Below are 19,752 nucleotides of genomic sequence, written 5' to 3' on the forward strand. Positions count from 1 at the left end.
AGCCCAGGAGGTCAAAGCTGCAGTGAGCCACGATCCCACTACTGCACTCCAGCCGGGGTGACACAGTAAGACCCTGTCTCAAAAATTAAATATAAATAAACAAACAAATAAATATCCTTTATCTCTTGTTTCAAATACTTTGAAATATTGTATAGGTCATAAAGCACAGACCATAAAGCATAGCTAGTATAGTATCTAAATGCCCCACACCCCAAGACATGTAATGATCATAAAAGGAAAAAAGGTAACTTTGCCCTGGAGAAACTTGGCAGTATCGCTTAGTCAAGCGATCAATTAACGTGACCAGTAATGAGACAGAAGACATCATGTGCCTCCTGTGAAGGGTACAACATCCCTTCTGTGGCATTCATACTCCAAATGAACCTAAACCTAATCAATGAGGAGACATCAGGCAAAACCATACTGAGTTACACTATACAAAATAACCTACCTATACTCTTCAAAAATGTCGACCTCATGGAAGACGAAGACTGAGAAACTGCTCTTGATTAAAGGAGACTAAAGGGTTGTGTCACCTAAAGGCAGCATATGATCCTGGATTGGAACCTGCAATGGAAAAAGAAAAGGTGCCACAGGGCCAGGCGCAGTGGCTCACACCTGTAATTTGGGAGGCCGAGGTGGGCAGATCGCCTGAGGCCAGGAGTCTGAGGCCAGCCTAGGCAACATGGTGAAACCTTATCTCTACTAAAAATACATAAATTAGCCGGGTGTGCTTGCAGACGCCTGTAATCCCAGCTAATTTGGAGGCTGAGGCAGGAGAACCACTTGAACCGGGAGCCAGAGGCTGGAGTAAGCCCAGATTGCACCATTGCATTCCAACAAGAGGGAGACTTCATCTCAAAAAAAAAACAGAAAGAAAGGTTGCTATAAAGTGACAAAGTGACAGTATTAGTTGACATCTGATTATAGATTGGATTAGTCTAGTCTTTATTCTATATTAGTCTAGTTATGATTATTAAATGGTTATAATGCTGACTTGGTAATCAGTGTTAACCGCCCGGTTTGGAAAACTACTGGTTATATAAGAAAATGTTCTCATTCTTAGGAAATATACCCTGAAGTATCATGTCTGCAAGTTAGTCTTAAGTAGTTAAAGAAAATAAAGAATAAGAATGATATATATTTATGACAGGACAGAATCATCTATATACATATATATTTGTATATAGAGAGAGCACATGCAAATATGGCTTTATATAGATGAACCTAGGTAAGGAATACATAGGAGCCCACAGTAATATTCTTGCTTTTTTTTGGAAAAAATTTTTCAAATAAAATGTTTAATTAAAAACAAAACAAAACGAAAAGCAAAAACTAGGCAGGCACAGTGGTTCATGCCTGTAATCCCAGCACTTTGGGAGGCTAAGATGGGCAGATCACTTGAGGTCAGGAGTTTGAGACCATCATAGTCAACATGGTGAAACCCCATCTCTACTAAAAATATAAAAGTTAGCCAGGCGTGGTGGTGCGTGTCTGTGATCCCAGCTCCTCAGGGGGCTGAAGCAGGAGAATTGCTTGAACCAGGGAGGCGGAGGTTGCAGTGAGCCAAGATTGCACCATTGCACTCCAACCTAGGTGACAAGAGTGAAACTCCGTCTCAACAAAAGAAAACAAAAGAAAATATACAGTAGGTCCATAAATTCTGCTGCCACCACCATTCTGAGAATCCAGGGTCTTTTCTACTGAGTCAAAATGGAGTGAATTCATCACATTTCAAAAGGCCAAGTGAGGTGTCAAAAATGACAGGAGAGCAGCTCAGTCTAGAAAGATCCAGCAAGAATAAAGGAGCAGATTTGCTACACCCCATACCACAAGATAGCAGAACGCATGGGCTAGATGGATGTCCCCTACTCCTGACAGAACATGCCTATCGTACCTGCAGTGAGACTCTGGCCTCCCTACCTCTCCCTTCATTCTGTTTCCCTGGATCTTGGCCCAACCCTCCTCTCATTATTTAGCCAAGGCGAGTCCCTAGAAAGAGTAATGTCTTCAGGCTGGGTCTTGCTCCACTTCTGGCTCAGGGATGAAGCTATTTCCTTTTATGTGAGAGTCTTTGCTCTGACAAGAGGTATGGGGCCTGGGTGATTCCTCGGGAGGGAATTTTTGTCCCAAGTTCCCTTCTCCTGGACAGAAGGTCATTAACATGGCCTGCCTGGGCGCTTATCGCTCCATATCTCAACAATAACTCACATTCACCTGCAGGGCTTGGCAGGGCCTCCTGTAGATGTTGTGACCAACGTCCTGTGGCTCTGCTGGCAGGAGCTAGAGAGCCCTACCATGCAGCAAGGTGGCAGGAGCCAAAGGTCTGAAGGGCACCCAGAAAACCTGAAGGTAAGCAGATCCCATGGTGACAGTCATCCAATCGTCCCTCCCCAAACAGTCCCTGGGGCCTCAGGGGGAAAAGCCTGCAGAGCTGTGCAGGAGACATACCTGAGTAATGGTTCCACTCTGGGACTGGGGCAGGGGGAACTTCCACAAAGACCCTTGTGTCTGAGTCACTCCCTCAGCCAGGGAATGACTCAGATACAAGCTAGAGGCCAAGTAATTCCTCTGACTGAGAGAATCTAGGCCAGACACTTTGCCTCTCTAGGCCTGTTTCCTCACCTGTGAAAACAGAAAGAGGCTGTCAAACAGAGACTCAGGAGCCAGACAACCTGGGTTCAAATGCAGGCTCTGCTATTTACTGATGTGTGTTGTTGAATGAGTTACTTAGTCTGTCTGTGTCTCAGTTTCCCCATCACTTATTTATTATTTTACCCTTCTTTAATTTCTGATGGAAAAAGACATTTTCCTCATGTATTTATTGGCCATTTGCATTTCTTTTGTAAACAATGTTTATACTCTTAACTTACGATTTTCCTGAGTTGTTTATTTTCAAAAATTAATTTACAAGTGCTCTTTATACATCGAGGCTATTAATCCTTTGACATATTTGTTATAAACATGTTTTTATAGTATGACATTTGTCCTTATTTGTCATTTGTCCTTAAACTGTACTTATTAAATTCCAAATATCAAGCAAATTTTTCTGGTTATTTTTAATTATCAACTTGTTGATTTTTTTCCCCTTATACTTTCTGCTTCTGGTAGTATTTTTAGTAAAAGTCTTTTCCATGAGATTATTAAAATGATCTTTTTAGCTTATAAGATTGGCAAAGATGCAAACTGTATCTCTTACATTGCTGGTAGGAGGGTAGGACATTCCAGCTTCCTGAAGGGTATTTATATCAGAATTTTTAGAGTGCACACTCATTAAATCACTCTTGGACATCCAACAATATGTCCCAAGGAACTAATTAGTCTCACTAAAGTAAAAGATAAAGGTACAAGATGTTCGCCTCATCTTTGCTTACAAAAGTAAAACAACTGGAAGCAATCAAAATGTGCCAGCAATAATTTATTTTTTTTCATTTATCTATGTATTTATTTGAGATAGGCTAGAGTACAGTGGCATGATCACGCTTGCTGCAGCTTTGAACTCCCAGGCTCGGGTGATCCTCCCACCTCAGCCTCCTGAGTAGGAGGGACTATAGATAAGCACTAGCACACCTGGCTAATTTTTGCTTTTTTTTTTTTTTATTGAGAAGACACGATTTCACCATGTTACCCACGCTGGTCTTGAACTCCTGGACTCAAGAAATCCACCCACCCTGGCCTCCCAATGTGGTGGGATTACAGGTGTGAGCCACCACACAAAGCAATTAAAAGACCGGTGGGCTGATATTGGTGAGTGACAGAATAGAACACAAGACAGGCAATAGAAATAGTAATGGAGGCCTGGCATAGTGGCTCACGTCTGTAATCCGAGTGCTTTCAGAAGCCGAAGTGGGCGGATCAACTGAGGTCAGCAGTTCAAGACCAGCTTGGCCAACATAGCTGAAACCTCATCTCTACTAAAAATGGAAAATATTAGCTGAGTGTGGTGGCAGGCGCCTGTAATCCCAGCTACTCAGAAGGCTGAGACAGGAGAATCGCTTGAACCCGGGATGCAGAGGTTGCAGTGAGCCAAGATCATGCCACTGCACTCCAGCCTGGGTGACAGAGTGATACTGCATCACAAAAAAAAAAGAAAAAAAAAAAAAGGAAAGAAATAGTAATGGAAGCCAGGCATGGTGGCTCACGCCTGTAATCCCAGCACTTTGGGAGGCCGAGGTGGGCAGATCAACTGAGGTCAGGAGTTCCAGACTAGCCTGGCCAACATGGTGAAATCTCGTCTCTACTAAAAATAGAAAATATTAGCTGGGCGTGGTGGCAGACACCTGTAATCTCAGCTACTGAGGAGGCTGAGACAGGAGAATCACTTAAACCCAGGAGGCGGAGGTTGCAGTGAGCCCAGATCATGCCACTGCACCCCAGCCTGAGTAACAAAGCAAGACTTCACCTGAGAAGCAAAAAAGAAAAGAAATAGTAATGGAGTGGTATACTCCCTGACTTGGAAGGGCATTTGTGATGTATTTTGAAGTAGGAAATACAAGTCAGAACATACAATGTGAAGCATAATTCTATTTTTAAGATTATGTAAGTCCAAATCTATGAAAATATTAACAGCTGTTTTCTCTGAGGGAAGGGATTGAAAGGAATTTACATTTCATTTTTGATGTGTTCATTTTCTAACTTTTCCAATAGCCTCATAATTATATATTTATTTGGATAATAGGAATAATAACAATAACAACAATAATGACAAATCAAAACAAACACAGTCTTATGTAGGAAGAACAAATAAAAGTATGACACATCATAGGACTGATGGAAATAGAAAAAAAAAAAACTAGCTTGTATTTATTGAGCCCTAATCTCAACTTAAGCACAGTGTATGGTTATTTCCTCATATTGACTCATTTATTCCTCACACTACGCTCTAAACCGAGTCCTACTCCATTTTTAGATAAAGGCACGGTGCCGAGAGAGGTGAAGAACTGGCACCCAGCCGCACTGAGATACGGATCCCACTAGCCTGGCTGTAGCACTGGGTTTATAACCTCCCAGTCTTGCTGCCTCTTGGAGACAGATTTGTCTTCTAAAAGAACAATGCAACATTTGATGTCCACATTTTGTTTTTTTGAGACAGAGTTCATCTCTCATTGCCCAGGCTGGAGTGCAGTAGTACAATCTCGGCTCACTGCAGCCTCTACCCTCCCCGGTTCAAGCGATTCTCCTGCCTCAGCCTCCCAAGTAGCTGGGATTACAGGCATGAGCCACCACACCTGGCCTAATGTGCTCATTGAATACAACTAAGATCACCTCCAGCTGTAGAAATAGACTGAAATATGAAAGCAGGAAACAGTAATTTGATACATCTGGTAAAACTATAAGGAATATTTTCTTCGATTTCCTTCAACAAAAAGGTAAAATTAGTAATTTCTCTTTTTTATTTAAAAATGTATTTTTTCCTACTGGGGATGCCCATCTGCATACAGAGCCAAGTGAGGCAGACAAAAATCAGTGATTAAGTAACGAAATGTGAAAAACAAAGTTCCCTTCCTCCCTCAGCCCCAATTCCTCCCTAAAACTGAGCAACTATGGGGAGAACCCACTTGAAGATGAAGTCAATCATTATCTTTCTTGGTAAAGAGTCAATCTTAGGCCGGGCATGGCGGCTCATGCCTATAATCCCAGCATTCTGGGAGGCTGAGGTGGGCAGATCACTTGAGGCCAGGAGTTAAAGACCACCCCAGCCCACACAATGAAACCCCATCTCTACTAAAACCACAAAAATTAGCAGGGTTTGGTGGCATGCACCTTTAGTCCCAGCTACTCAGGAGGCTGGAGAAGGAGAATTGGTTAAACCTGGGAGGCAGAGGTTACAGTGAGCTAAGATCACACCACTGCACTCCAGTGTGGGTGACAGAGCAAGAATCCAGATTAAAAAAAAAAAAAAAAAAGTCAGTCTTGGAAAGCAGTAGTGCCCTGTAGTCAGTCACTCTTCTAGCAGCATGACAGCCATCTGATGGGCACCATCTCAGCATTGTGACATGATTGTGATTTACACATCCTTATCATTAGTCCGCAACATTTGAACTCAAAAGCCATATTTTTCCCATAGATACCATCATCTGGATGCTCTTGGTCACAAATCTATGGTTAGAGAGATCTAATCATAGACATCTCATTGCCATACACAAAAGTGAACTCAGTATCTTCTCTCTCAACTTTTTCTTCCTCTTAGGTCACAGCTTCTACCTCCCAAAGCTGTATGTTTTAAAGTTTTGTCTAGCACATTAACTCTTATTACTTATTTTTCATAAATGTCCTAGATATTCTCAAATGTTTCATCTTCAACATAAGCTATATAGAATTGTTCTGTTAAAATTTGGAGCAAAGAGATCCCTTCTAAATATTTTGAGTAACATTGTACTGAACTTGTCTATTCATATAAGAAAATGTTGACAATTTTGAAAATTTTTGAGCCTTCCAATTGAAGAACAAGGCTTCAATATTTATTCAAGACTTTCTTTACGTCTCAAAATGTCATGTTTTATGCTTTCACATGGGTATTCCAATTTTCTTTTTATATCTGTTACTGGATAGTCAACTGTGTTTTCAGTTACGATTCTAAATGGCATATTTTTATCCATTTAATTACTGATTGCAACTTTAAAAAGTCATCGATCCATTTTCCTATAGTCATTTTAAACCAGTCGCCTTACTGAACTTCCTTAAGAACTATAATGGTTAATCTTCAAGAGCTTTTGGGATACACAATTATTTCATCCACAAATACAGTTTTTTCTTGTCTCATCCAATATTTATGTTTCTTACTTCATTCCCTGATTAACTGCACTGGCAGGTAGGTACTCTAGAAGAAAGCAAATTAAAGCAGGGACAGGTTGTTCACTTGAATGTGAACATATGCAGAGTTCTGCCATTACATCTGCTACTGATTTTTCACTTGAGACATAGAAGGTCTTATCAAGTTAAGGAAGTATCTAGGCCGGGTGCAGTGGCTCATGCTGGTAATCATAGCACTTTGGGAGGCAAAGACGGATGGATCATGAGGTCAGGAGTTTGAGAACAGCCTGGCCAAGATGGTGAAACCTCATCTCTACTAATAATACAAAAATTAGCCAGCCATGCTGGCAGGTGCCTATAATCCCAGCCACTCTGGAGGCTGAGGCAGGAGAATTACTTGAACCCGGGAGTCGGAGGTTGCTGTGAGCCAAGATAGCGCCACTGACTCTAGCCTGGGTGACAGAATAAGACTCTGTCTTAAAAAAAAAAAATCCAAATTGTTCTCTTTTATTATGTTTTTTAAAATCCAGAGCAGATGTTGAATTTTATCAAATACTTTTTTCCCATCTATGATGTGGCTATGTATGCTCCCTTGTCCCATTAAAATGGAAAAATTCATTAATCAATTATTAAAATAATATTGAACTTACTGTACTTATACTTTTAGGATAAATTTCCTCTCAGTCATAATGCATTATTTAACATATTACTAATTTTGCATATACATTTATAAGAAGGTTGGGCTATGGTTTTCTTTTGAAATACCACCTTCTCCTGTTTTTGGAATCAATGCAACAATATTGGCTTTATTAAAAAAAAAAATAGGGGGTAATAGTTTCTTCCTTTATAAATTCCCTGGAAGAGTATCTATCTATCTATCTATCTATCTATCTATCTATCTACTGGTGACAGATGGAGTTTCACCATATTGCCCAGGATAGTCTTAAACTAAAGAATAGTGTGTTACTTGGAAGTCACTTTAAGACTCACTAAGAAATCACCAGTTGACCTATCTTAATCTGATCATTGAGGTGGTTTACAGGAACTTTTTCAAGTGTTTTAATCTTTCACAGCTATTGATCTTTTCATTTTCTCTTCTTAAGGAAGTTTTACATATGCATTCCTAGAAAATCATCCTTTGCATGTCAGCTTTGAAATCTATTAAAGTTACAAAAATATTTCTTAAGAATATGGTTATTCCCCTTTTTACATTCCTAATTTGTTTATCTGTTCATTTCCTCCCAACTTGGTAAGGTTTGATAATGGTTTATCTCTATATTATTTATTTTTATTAAAATCAGATTTATCAGTTTTACCTTTTTTAGCTCAGTAGTTTTTCTTTTTATATTAATTCCTTCCACTTCTCATATATATGTTCTAACTTTCTTGACTGAGTGTTTCATCAAGACAGAAAATATAAACTACTGAAAACCAATCACAGTTGGGTATAACTCAATTGAGACACCACACCACATTCGCTCATCTAATCTTTTCCATCTTCAATAAAAAATACATAATGGCTGGACATGGTGGCTCATGCCTGTAATTACAGCACTTTTGAAAGGCTGAGGTGGGCAGATCACCTGAGGTCAGTAGTTCGAGACCAGCCTGAGCAACATGGCGAAACCCCATCTCTACCAAAAATACAAAAATTAGCCAGTCATGGTGGTGCACGCCTGTAATCCCAGCTATTAGGGAGGTTGTGACAGGAGAACAGCTTGAATCCAGAAGGCAGAGGCAGCAGTGTGCTTTCATTTATTATATTGTGGTTAGTTAATTGCTGTGATCACATACAAAATGTATATTACTTAGGAAATATACATTAGGGGTAAAGGGCCATCATGTCCACAACTTACAATCACATGGTTTGGAAAAAGAAAAATTAACATGTTCACAGAGAGAGAGAGAGAGAAAGTCTCTGCACACACAACAAAATGTTAACAATTACAATATGGGGTAAAGGGTATAACAGGAATTTCTATACTATTCTTTTTTTTTTTTTTTTTTTTTTTTGAGACAGAGTCTCACTATGTTGCCAGGCTGGAGTACAGTGGCATGATCTTGGCTCACTACAACCTCTGACTCCCTAGTTCAAGTGATTCTCCTGATTCAGCCTCCCAAATAGCTGGGACTACAAGCACGTGCCACAACGCCCAGCTAATTTTTGTATTTTTAGTAGAGACGGAATTTCACTATGTTGGCCAGGATGGTCTCGATCTCTTGACCTCATTATCTGCCCGCCTCAGCCTCCCAAGGTGCTGGGATTACAGGTGTGAGCCACCACACTCAGCCTATTCTTGTAACTTTTCTAAATCTGAAATTATTTAAAATCGAAACCAAAACAAAACAGTAATTTTTTATGTCTGTAGAAAGTTGTGCAAGATGGGAAGATCTGTGAGATGAAGAAGAGATTAGCTGCTTTCCCATATTTCCCATATTGTCAGGTTGTATGTGAGGAACAGGCTTCTCTGCTTGGGAGTGAATCTACCAGAAGCTTGGAATCCCTAAGGCAGCCTCCGCCTAGAACCTTGCATTTGTTGAGTCACCACTATGCTTGGCCTTCAAGCAACCAGCCTCTAGAGAGACAATTTTTCATTGCTTCATTCAAGTCTCTCTTGTCAATGCTCAGTCTCTCAAGACTAAGAGATTTTGACCAAAGGACTGAAAATCCCCTTCCAACCTACCTATTGAGAAGAATCCTTAACTGTTACCTTCATTAATGGAACCCTACTAGAAACCTACCTTAAAACCTCAAGGTCAGGCTAGGCATGGTAGCTCACACCTGTCATTGCAGCACTTTGGGAGGCCAAGGAGGGTGGATCACCTGATGTCAGGAGCTCGAGACTAGCCTGCCAACATGAGGAAACCCTGCCCCTACTAAAAATATAAAAATTAGCTGGGCATGGTGGCCCATGCCTGTGGTCCCAGCTACTAGGGAGGCTGAGGGAGGAGAATCGCTCAAACTTGGGAGACGGAGGTTGCCTTGAGCTAAGATCACACCACTGCACTCCAGACTGGGTAACAAGAGCAAGATTCAGTCTCAAAAAAAAAAAAAAAAAATAACCCCTCAGGGTCTAGTTCACGGTGTATGCTTTTGGCTTCCAGAGAGAATAAGAGAAAAGAGGCAATCTCAGACGGCCAAGCCAGAACTTCAGGTTAGAATTTCTTTTTTTCTTTTTTTTTTAGACAGAATCTTGATTTGTTGCCCAGACTGGAATGCAATGGTGCAATCTCAGCTCACTGCAACCTCCGTCTCCCAGGTGCAAATGATTCTCCAGTCTGAGCCTCCTGAGTAGTTGGGATTGCAGGCACCAAAATCCATGCCCAGATAATTTTTGTATTTTTGGTGGAGATGGGGTTTCACTGTGTCGACCAGGCTGGTCTCTAAGTCCTGAGGTAAAGTGATCTGCCTGCCACAGCCTCCCAACGCTGGGATTACAGGTGTGAGCCACCATGCCCAGCCTTCAGGTTAGAATTTGTCCTGAAGTTCATGTGGTTTCAAAATTTCAAACAAAATTTCCTCATGGTATAAATGCCTTGGCTTCACATTATTTATATGATTCAAATGGAATCCTATCAAATTCAGTGAATATGAATCAATCAAGTGGATTCATAGGGGACATATAAAATTCAATTCAAATTCAAAAGCAGGCAAAAGTAATCTACTGTATTAAACCCTAGTTACTCCTGGGGTGGCAGGAGGTATTGACCAGTAAGGACACTTTCAAGGTCTTAGAAGTGATGAATATCTTGATCTAGGCTTTGGTTACAGGATTCTGTAATGTAAAAATTCAATGGGCTACACCTTAAAGATAAGCACACTTGACTACATATGTATTATGCCTCAATTTTTTAAAATAATTTTTTTTTTAAATAGGGTCTCATTCTGTCACCCAGGATAGGGTGCAGTGGCACAATCATAGTTCACTGCAACCTCAAACAACTAGGCTCAGGGAATCCTCCCATCTCAGCCTCTCCAGTAGCTAGGATCACAAGTGTGAGCCACCAAACCGAGCTAATTATTTTTGAGACAGAGTTTCACTCTTGCCCAGGCTGGAGTGCAATGGCGCAAGCTTGACTCACTGCAACCTCTGCCTCTGGGTTCAAGTAATTCTCCTGCCTCAGCCTCCCAGGTAGCTGAGATTGCAGGCACTTGCCACCACACCCAGCTAATCTTTTTTTTTTTTTTTGTATTTTTAGTAGAGATGAAGCTTCGCCATGTTGGCCAGGCTGGTCTTAAACTCCTGATCTCAGGTGATCTACCTGCCTTCACCTTCCAAAGTGCTGGGATTACAGGCGTGAGCCACTGTACCTAGCCTGCCCAGCTAATTTTTAAATTTTTTGTAAAGATGGGTTTTCACTATGTTGCCCAGGCTGGTCTCAAGCTCCTGGCCTCAAGCGAGCCTCTTACCCCAGCCTTCCAAAGCACTGAGATTATAGGCGCAAGCCACTATGCCTGGCCAAAAAAGGAATATTTAGTGGCCTGGAAAAGTGTCTGTTATATAAATGAAATTATCTGGATTCGAACTTAGAAATTCTGTTCAAACACAGCCACATCTTGCCTCTCCCCGTGGTGCTTCTCCCTGCAATGAATATCCCATTAAATTAGAGATCAAAAACAGACTAAACTAATCGGTAAGGTTAGAAGCTAGGAGAATGCTTCCCTTTGGCAGAGTAGTGACTGGGAGGGGCATCACGGAGGCATGGTGCTACAATGTTGTTTTCTGATCTGAGTGCATTACCCAGAGGTATTCCCTTGCAACAATTCACTGAGCTGCATATTTACATACATGTTTGCATATATCTTATAACATAATAAAAGGTTTATGTTAAAAAAAACTTAAAAAAAAATTATTTTGCTCTGAAACCTGGCATTGAGCACAGTATAGGTGGTGAAGGGAATCAACTTGGGAAAAAAATACCCAAACTCCTTACCCTGGCTTATTACTTCACCCATGTTAAGCAGCTATCTGTCTTCCATTCTGTGCAAATGAAAAACAGGGACTATCTGCCTTTAAAACTAAAACATGACCTATATGGGTTCTGAAAGATATTACCTGCCATAGCAATCAGCTGCCTTTATTTCTTAAGAGGCATTGTGCATTGTCTGAAGGTTACATAAAGATCAAAGGCAGTAATTTTTTAAAGTTAAAATATTGTTTTGGCATTGCACCTTTTCATTAGAGCAATGGTTCAAATCTTATTTCCTAACTCAGAAACAGAAAGTCAAATACTGCATGTTCTCACTTAGAAGATAATGTGTACACATGAACATAGAAAACAGAATAATGGATGCTGGTAACTCTGAATGGAGGGAGTTACAAGATAGATACAATGTACATTATTCAAGGGAGAGTTACACTAAAAGCCCAGTCTTCCCCACTATGAAATATATCTATGTAACAAAACTGCACTTACAGCCTCTAAATCTTTTTTTTTTTTTTTTTTTTTTTTTGAGACAGAGTCTCACTCTGTTGCCCAGGCTGGAGTACAGTGGCACAGTCTCAGCTCACTGCAACCGCCACTTCCCACATTCAAGCGATTCTCCTGCCCCAGCCTCCCAAGTAGCTGGGACTACAGGCTTATGCCACCACGCCCGGCTAATTTTTTGTATTTTTAGTTGAGATGAAGTTTCACTGTGTTAGCCAGGATGGTCTTGATCTCCTGACCTTGTGATCTGCCCACCTTGGCCTCCCAAAGTACTGAGATTACAGGCATGCGTCACCACACCCAAACCCACTAAATCTATTTTTTAAAATCTTATTTCTATTTTATTTGCAATCCCATCTCAGCCATTTTAATATAGTTCAATTTCAATTTCAGTGAAGAAAGGTTTCTAAAAGTAGCTTTAAATTTTGTTTTGTGGTTCTTGTGGCTTTATCTTTTTTGAATTTTTCTGTCAGGACTTAATAAGGAACTAATTGAGGTTAAACATGGCCATACCTAAAACATATAGGACAAGGCAAAAAGACTCTCAGAATACAAAAAATTCTAAATCTAGTTTCTCTTCCTTTGATAATTTATTTTTAAGTTGAGCCTAGATAAAAGTATTTTCTAAACACTCTCAGTTTGCTCCTTCAGCCATATCTTTTTACATTATCATTTTATTTTATTTTATTTATTTTTTGAGACAGAGTCTCATTTTGTCACCCAGGCTGGAGTGCAGTGGTACAATCTTGGTCCACTGCAACCTCCACCTCCTGGGTTTAAAGGATTCTCCTGCCTCAGCCTCCAGAGTAGCTGGGACCTGAGGCGCCTGCCACCATGCCTGGCTAATTTTTGTGTTCTTAATAGAGGTAAGGTTTCACCATGTTGACCAGACTGGTAACTCCAGACTTCAAATGATCCACCCACTTCAGCCTCTTAAAGTGCTGGGATTACAGACATGAGCCACCACGTCCAGCCCACATTATCATTTTAGATACTTACCCAGTAAATTTGTTTTCCAACCACAAACAAGGTCACATCTATCCCAGCTGTCACAGAGTCAGAATGGATTGCCAGAAACCAGGCTCACTCGTGGGATGCTGTCACGGATGCATAGGTCATTACCTTTGCCAGAAAGAACCTTAAAGGAAACATTAGGAAAAAATATGCATTAGATCCCTAACAAGAACATCCCTAACAAGAACATCTTTAATAACATGTTACTTTAGATAAGTTTAGCAGGCAATCCTTTCAAATTATTTTCATTATCGTGGAGAACAATAAAAAGGGGATGTGTTCAAAACAGAGTTTTGAGATGGGCCTTGGTGGAGAGGAATTGGCTGCTATTCAGCTAAGGAGTGTCATGTGAGTGAAATGTGTTTCCATTATGCAGGCTTGCAGCCTCAAATCTGTGATTTTCCCATCCCCAGTCTCTACATTTCAGGAGCCTCAATACCAACCCCTATAAGCCTCCTAATCAGACACATAGTGTCCCCAATCACAGGCCTCCAGTCTCCAACCCTCAGAGGTTCTCATAATCATTGATATGCCCGTATGTTCAGATCTGACCAGGAAAGACTACTGGTCAGTAACTACAAAGCACACTGATCATATCTGATTGCCAGTGAATTACACAGATCCCAGTCATGAACCCACACTGATCGCCGATGATATCCCAACAACTGGGGATCAATTGTTGATTCTCACACTCCCACTCCCACCCACAAGTGACAGTCCGAATCACCGAGCCTCATTGAGGCGTACCTTTTAAGATAAGCACACTTGACTCTATTCTCCATTCCCTGATCTACAAAAGTCCAATCATTAATACTCTCCGATCCTCCACCCATAATATGAAGGACGTCTCAATCACCGATGACCCAAAACATTTCTCCAAACATTAATCACCACTGACCTCATAAATGGACACCAAAGTTTCCACAGTCACCAATTCTAGTACCCAAAGTATTACTGCCCACAGAACTTAGAACTTCCGATCACTGATCCTCTCGGGCTTCGGTCATTAACCCTAAAGCTCTCCAAACCTGTGTCTGAAAAATCCCACTTGACCCCAGACCCATGAAGACCATTATAACTGACCACTATGCACCCTGCAAATCAAGACATTTCACAGAACCCGCGTTTATTGATTCCCACACACTCCCAATCTATCTTCTTCAGAGACCGTGCCACTGACTCCCGCAAATCTCTGCCAGCCACCACTGAGGCCCCGCGAGGCTCAGACGCCCAATCTCTTAACCCTTCGGTCACCTTGTCATTGAACCTTACGAGCACCCATAACTGACCCAGTCGGCCACCGTAGTCGCCGGGTCACTCTCCTCCACCGGTCTCCAGGTTTGACCGTTTCTCAAACTGACCCTTCCCATTTATGCTGGATCCGTGCCCTCAGTCCGAAATTGATCGTGCTGCCACGCCGCCTCACTGCAGTATTAGGTCGTCCCATCCTGAATGGCCGGTGCGCAGACTCAATTGCGACATTTAAGCTATCAGCCGCCACCCGGCAACATTCCAGAGAACAGGATTCTGGGTTTCTCAAAGCTGTAATGGGACATATGATGGCGGCTCCTGCTTGACTCTTACTGGGGGCGGCCATGTTTAACGCTGTGCCGTACAACTGATAATTAAGCCCTTTGCTAGACCAAAATATCAGGCTATTTTAGGATAGGGAGAAGCAAGCTTCCCTGGGTCCCTAAACAGAGATGTCGTCTCTGCTCTTAACTCAGCATCTCAGATGCCAAAACGTCCTGTGACCGACATGGCGGCGCCCAGACTTCAGAGCTGAGCTTTCTTTGTCTCCGGCAGCCTCGTAAGATGGCCGCGTACATTTTTACAGCTTCTTACGGGCAATGGGTGAGGCATCTCCGAGGAGGAGCTCCCCTATGACAATGTAAAACATTTTTCTGAGCTGGCTCTAGGGGTTAGAGAGCAGCCAAGAGACCTGGTTTTCTATTACGGTGACAGAGATAGCCTATGAGGGGGCGTGACCTTCACGGAGAGGGCGGAGCCGCAAGGAAAAGGCGGGGCCGCCGCTGCAGTAAGAGATCTGAGTTCTTAGCGCATAATGGGAAGGAAATGTTGAAAGCAAGGTCTTTACGTAAGGAGGCTTGCCCGAGAAGCCGACCTGAGGGAAGAATATGAGTGCAAGCAGTTTATTTGGCAGGTAGGAGATGGAGAAGTGAGACGGGACAGAAGTGAGACGGGAGGGATGGCAACGAATATACAGTGCATCGATGAGCAGATTAGGTCTGCGATCAGTGGGGGCTCAGTCAGCTTGGCAACTCTGCGGGACTGTGTAGAAACCACTTCCAAGCTGTCACACCCACCAGGCCGATGAAGCTGAGATATGTATACAACATTTATCTTCCTCATTGTTTTAGGGCCACTCCAGAGGTGTTAAAGCCCCAGCACTTCCTACCTGCCTCATGGGAAGGTCTCAGGCTGAGTCTGTAGGTTCCTGCAGTAAGAAGCCAGCGGTATGCATAAGATTGCCCAGGGGTGGTGGCTGGGTACCCACAGCGTTCCCTACAGTCCAGCCTTGAATACCACCTAATGCAGTATTGGAACATCTCTGGAAAATATTGCCTTGTCTTGTGAAAATGAATTTTTAAATAAATCCGAATTCCAACTGGTTATCCTAGCGACTGATTCAGTAACTGACCTCCGAAATGGTTCCCAGTGATTCCTACCTCCTGGTATTCACACTCTTATGTAGTCCCCTCCCACATTGTACCAATGTTGGACTGTGAGACTAATAGAATACTGCAGCAGTGTTAGCATTTCCACTGCTGATATTAAATATAATAATAAAAGACACCTTGACTTCTGTCTTGAAGTCTGCTGCCCCCTCTTTGAGAGAATTTATTCATGAGGACACTGAGACAGACTATGGAGAGGCCCATGTAGAAAGGAACTGAGGGGGCCTTCCTATAACCAAGTGGATCACCCTTGGAAGCACATCTCCCAGCCCCAGTAAAACCCTGAGATGACTGCAGGCCCTGCCGATAGTTTGACTGTAACTGCATGAGAGACTCAGTCACAACCACTGAGCTATAGCAGCTCACATATTCCTGACCCTCAGAAAGTGTATGAGGTCCTAAATGTTTGTTGTTTTAAGCTTCTAAGTTTAATTTGTTATGCATCAATAGATAACTTTGATGCTGTGTCAAAATGCTACAATTGACATTTCTGCATTCCTTTTTTGTTTGTTTGAGACAGAGTTTCGCTCTTGCTGCCCAGGCTAGAATGCAATGGTGTGATCTTGGCTCACCAAAACCTCCGCCTCCCAGTTTGATTTTCCTGGGGTAAAGCCCTGTTTTTCTTTTCTTTTCATATTTCACCAGGTATGGGAAGTTGTGGATTTATAACCTGAGTAAATTAAGGAATTTCACATTATGAATTGAATTTGAGATGGACTGGGCTGGTGATACCTGGAAAAGGTAAATGAAAATCCACTCTGGAGGCAACTTCTGCCTCAAGGAGCCTCCACAAGTAATATTGCAGGAACAAGGACCAGCAAGTTGTCACAAATATCCAGCATGCAAGAGAACAGAACCACATGAATGAGATCAAATAGATACAACAGATAGTATAAGCAGATTCATCTAACAGAGTAGCTTTGAACTAGGGATGTTGCTTTGGTTTGGGTGCAAGGCCCTCATTCTACTTCTCTTAGCCCACAACTGTGAGTCTTCAAGAAATATGAATATACATTACATTGACAGCTAGCCCTTGTTATCTACTGTCAGTACATACCATGTCACCACTAATTTCCCATAAAACCTGCCTCCCCTCCAAAGTCTTTATAGGAGCTGTAGTAGTTGTTTTTGTTTAGATTATGGGGTTTATTTCCCACTGTATCCTCTATAAGTGGTGGTAGATATTGTTTATTTCTAATCCGCACTAATTTCTACCTCTTTTTGTGCTCTTACCTGTGTTTCAGGGACTGGAAACATAAGAATTTTACTTCCTAGACTATTTGCTACATGTCATCTAAAGAATCTGGTTACTGCAAAAGATATGGTAAATAAGATTTGGATAAAGAAGGGAGGTAGATGCCTTTTTTTTTTTTTTTTTTAAATAGCAGTGAAGTGATATATAGACCAGCAGATATAGGCATCTAAGTGAACTCATCAGTCACCAGCAACAATTTTCTGAAACTTCCTGACCTCCAGATTGCAGCTTCATTAATGTAAGTTTAAAACCAGCCAGATGCTACTCTTAAGTTCCATGCATATGGCAAGGTTCCAGGAAATAAGAAACAAGGTTAAAGGGGTGGTGTCATGGGGCATTTACTTGAATTTTTTATGCTATAATTTTCTCATCTTTAAAATGGTGATAATAATCAAATTGTCAGTTATTAAATAAACTAACACCATGAAAAAGAAAATTTCTTCAAGGCTGTTTTTGCTTTCAGTAAGTTTCTGAAAGCCTTTCCAGTTTCTGCCCATTCTCATGTTTGAGGTTTGTCTTATGGACATATTCTACTTCCAGTTTTGTTTGTCCAAACTCATCAAACTTCTTCCTTAAGATTGGTGTTATCTATTTATTTATTTAGAGATGGAGTCTCACTCTGTTGCCAAACTGGAGTGCAGTGGCGTGATCTAGGTTCACTGCAACCTCCAACTTCTGGGTTCAAGCGATTCTCCTGCCTCAGCCTCTCAAGTAGCCCAGACTACAGGTGCGCACCAGCACGCCCAGCTAATTTTTGTATTTTTAGTACAGATGGGGCTTCACCATGTTGGACAGGATGGTCTCTATATCTTGACATTGTAATCCACCTGCCTTGGCCTCCTAAAGTACTGGGATTACAGGAGTGAGCCACCCTGCCCAGCCTATTTTATTTTAAACTACATAAGTCATACCACAATAAAACTGATTTAAAGTATATGGCACTTGTAAAAAGTAACTATACCTGGTATATAAAAATATATAGAAAATTTGAGTTTTGGCTGAAGACTGAAACTATTGTAGAAACAAAAAATGGGCCAGGCATGGTGGTTTATGCCTATAATCCCAGCACTTTAGGAGGCTGAGGTGGGTGGGTCACTGAGGTCGGGAGTTCAAGAGCAGCCTGGGCAACATGGTAAAACCCCATCTCTACTAAAAATACAAAAATTAGCCAGGTGTGGTGGTGTGTGCCTGTAGTCTCAGCTACTCAGGAAGCTGAGGCATAAGAATCGTTTGAACCCAGGAGGCAGAGGTTGCAGTGAGCTCGCACCACTGCACTCCAGCCTGGGTGACAGAGTGAAACTCTGTCAAAAAAAAAAATAAATAAATCAACTCCAAATGACAATTTTCATTACTTTCAAATAACTAAAATAAAGGACAATAGATGTGAAGATCAGATTACACACAGGAAACAAAAAGTTAACCAAGTGGAAAGGAGGACATGAATTTTGTAGTAAGAGTTTGAGAAGAAAATGAGAAAAAAGCTAGTATGGGCACAAGATATATAGTAATTAAGTCTTATGTTTATTAAATCAGGGTTCTGAAATTAAAAAAGGTTCAGAAAGTAGAGAAAATATTAGAAGATTAGAAAACTGGTAGATGAAAAGAAGGCATACTTTTTTGGCAAATGAAAATAACATATTTTTATTTTTGTATTTCATGTGACCATGATTAGTTATGATTTTATAATCGCTCCTAACATCCTCATTACAGATTACTTTTTTCTTTTCTTTTTGAGTCAGGGTCTTGCTCTGTCACTTAAGCTGGAGTACAATGGCACCATCTTGGCTTTACTGCAGTCTCAACCTGTTGAGCTCAAGTGATCCTCCCACCTCAGCCTCCCAAGTGACTGGGACTACAAGCATGTCCCAACATGCCTGGCTAATTTTATTTATTTGTAGGGATGGAGTCTTACTATGTTGCCCAGACTGGTCTCAAACTCTTGGGCTCTTTGTTATCTTTTTTAACTGACAAGGGCATACTTTCAAGAAACAGGTCTGTGACGGGCGTGGTGATTCATGCCCATAATCCCAGCACTTTGGAAGGCCAAGGCAGGTGGATCACAAGGTCAGGAGATCAAGACCAGCCTGGCCAACATGGTGAAATCCCATCTCTACTAAAAATACAAAAATTAGGCGCACACCTGTAATCCCAACCTCTCGGGAGGCTGAGGGAGGAGAATCGCTTGAATCCAGAGGCGGAGGTTGCAGTGAGCCGAGATCGTGCCATTGCACTCCAGCCTGGGCGACAAGAGCAAAACTTCCATCTCAAAAAAAAAAGAGAAAGAAACACATCCGTAAAAAGGCTAATGAAAAGGAAATTATAGCTAAGATAATGAGAAGAAATCTGCTGAAACCAAAAACAAAGACAGAAGCTTGCAAAGTTAAAAAAAAAAAAAAAAAAGGACTCTGAATGGAAATCAGTGGAAGCCAAAGATTTAGTGCTCGGAAGTCACATACTGTGAAAGAGGAACTGGATATCACTCAAGAATAAAAAGGGGCTAGACACAGTGCTCATGCCTATAATCCTAGCACTTTGGGAGGCTGAAGGGGGCAGATTGTTTGAGGCCAGGAGTTTGAGGCCAGCCTGGGCAACATGGTAAAA

General features: G+C 41.5%; 1 protein-coding gene across 9 annotated transcripts in view; it reads right to left on the reverse strand.

The window, feature by feature from the left end:
- Positions 1-19,752, reverse strand: part of ZNF793 (zinc finger protein 793) — a 53,087-nt gene that overhangs the window by 7,776 nt on the left and 25,559 nt on the right. For 2 of the 9 annotated variants that reach the window (XM_017506510.2, XM_017506514.2), the window contains exons 1-5: positions 14,487-14,833; positions 13,183-13,321; positions 2,452-2,625; positions 2,218-2,346; positions 452-567 (exon numbers count right to left, since the gene is read on the reverse strand). The gene's annotated coding sequence lies outside the window, so the exon portion shown is untranslated. Of the gene's footprint in view, positions 1-451; positions 568-2,217; positions 2,347-2,451; positions 2,626-13,182; positions 13,322-14,280; positions 14,464-14,486; positions 14,834-19,752 lie in introns of those variants that run through there. The other 7 variants (XM_017506511.2, XM_037730689.1, XM_037730688.1 and 4 more) reach the window with 7 other exon arrangements.

This window comes from Cebus imitator, unplaced genomic scaffold, assembly GCF_001604975.1.
Source record: "Cebus imitator isolate Cc_AM_T3 unplaced genomic scaffold, Cebus_imitator-1.0 Scaffold356, whole genome shotgun sequence".
NCBI classification, from domain to species: Eukaryota; Metazoa; Chordata; class Mammalia; order Primates; family Cebidae; genus Cebus; species Cebus imitator.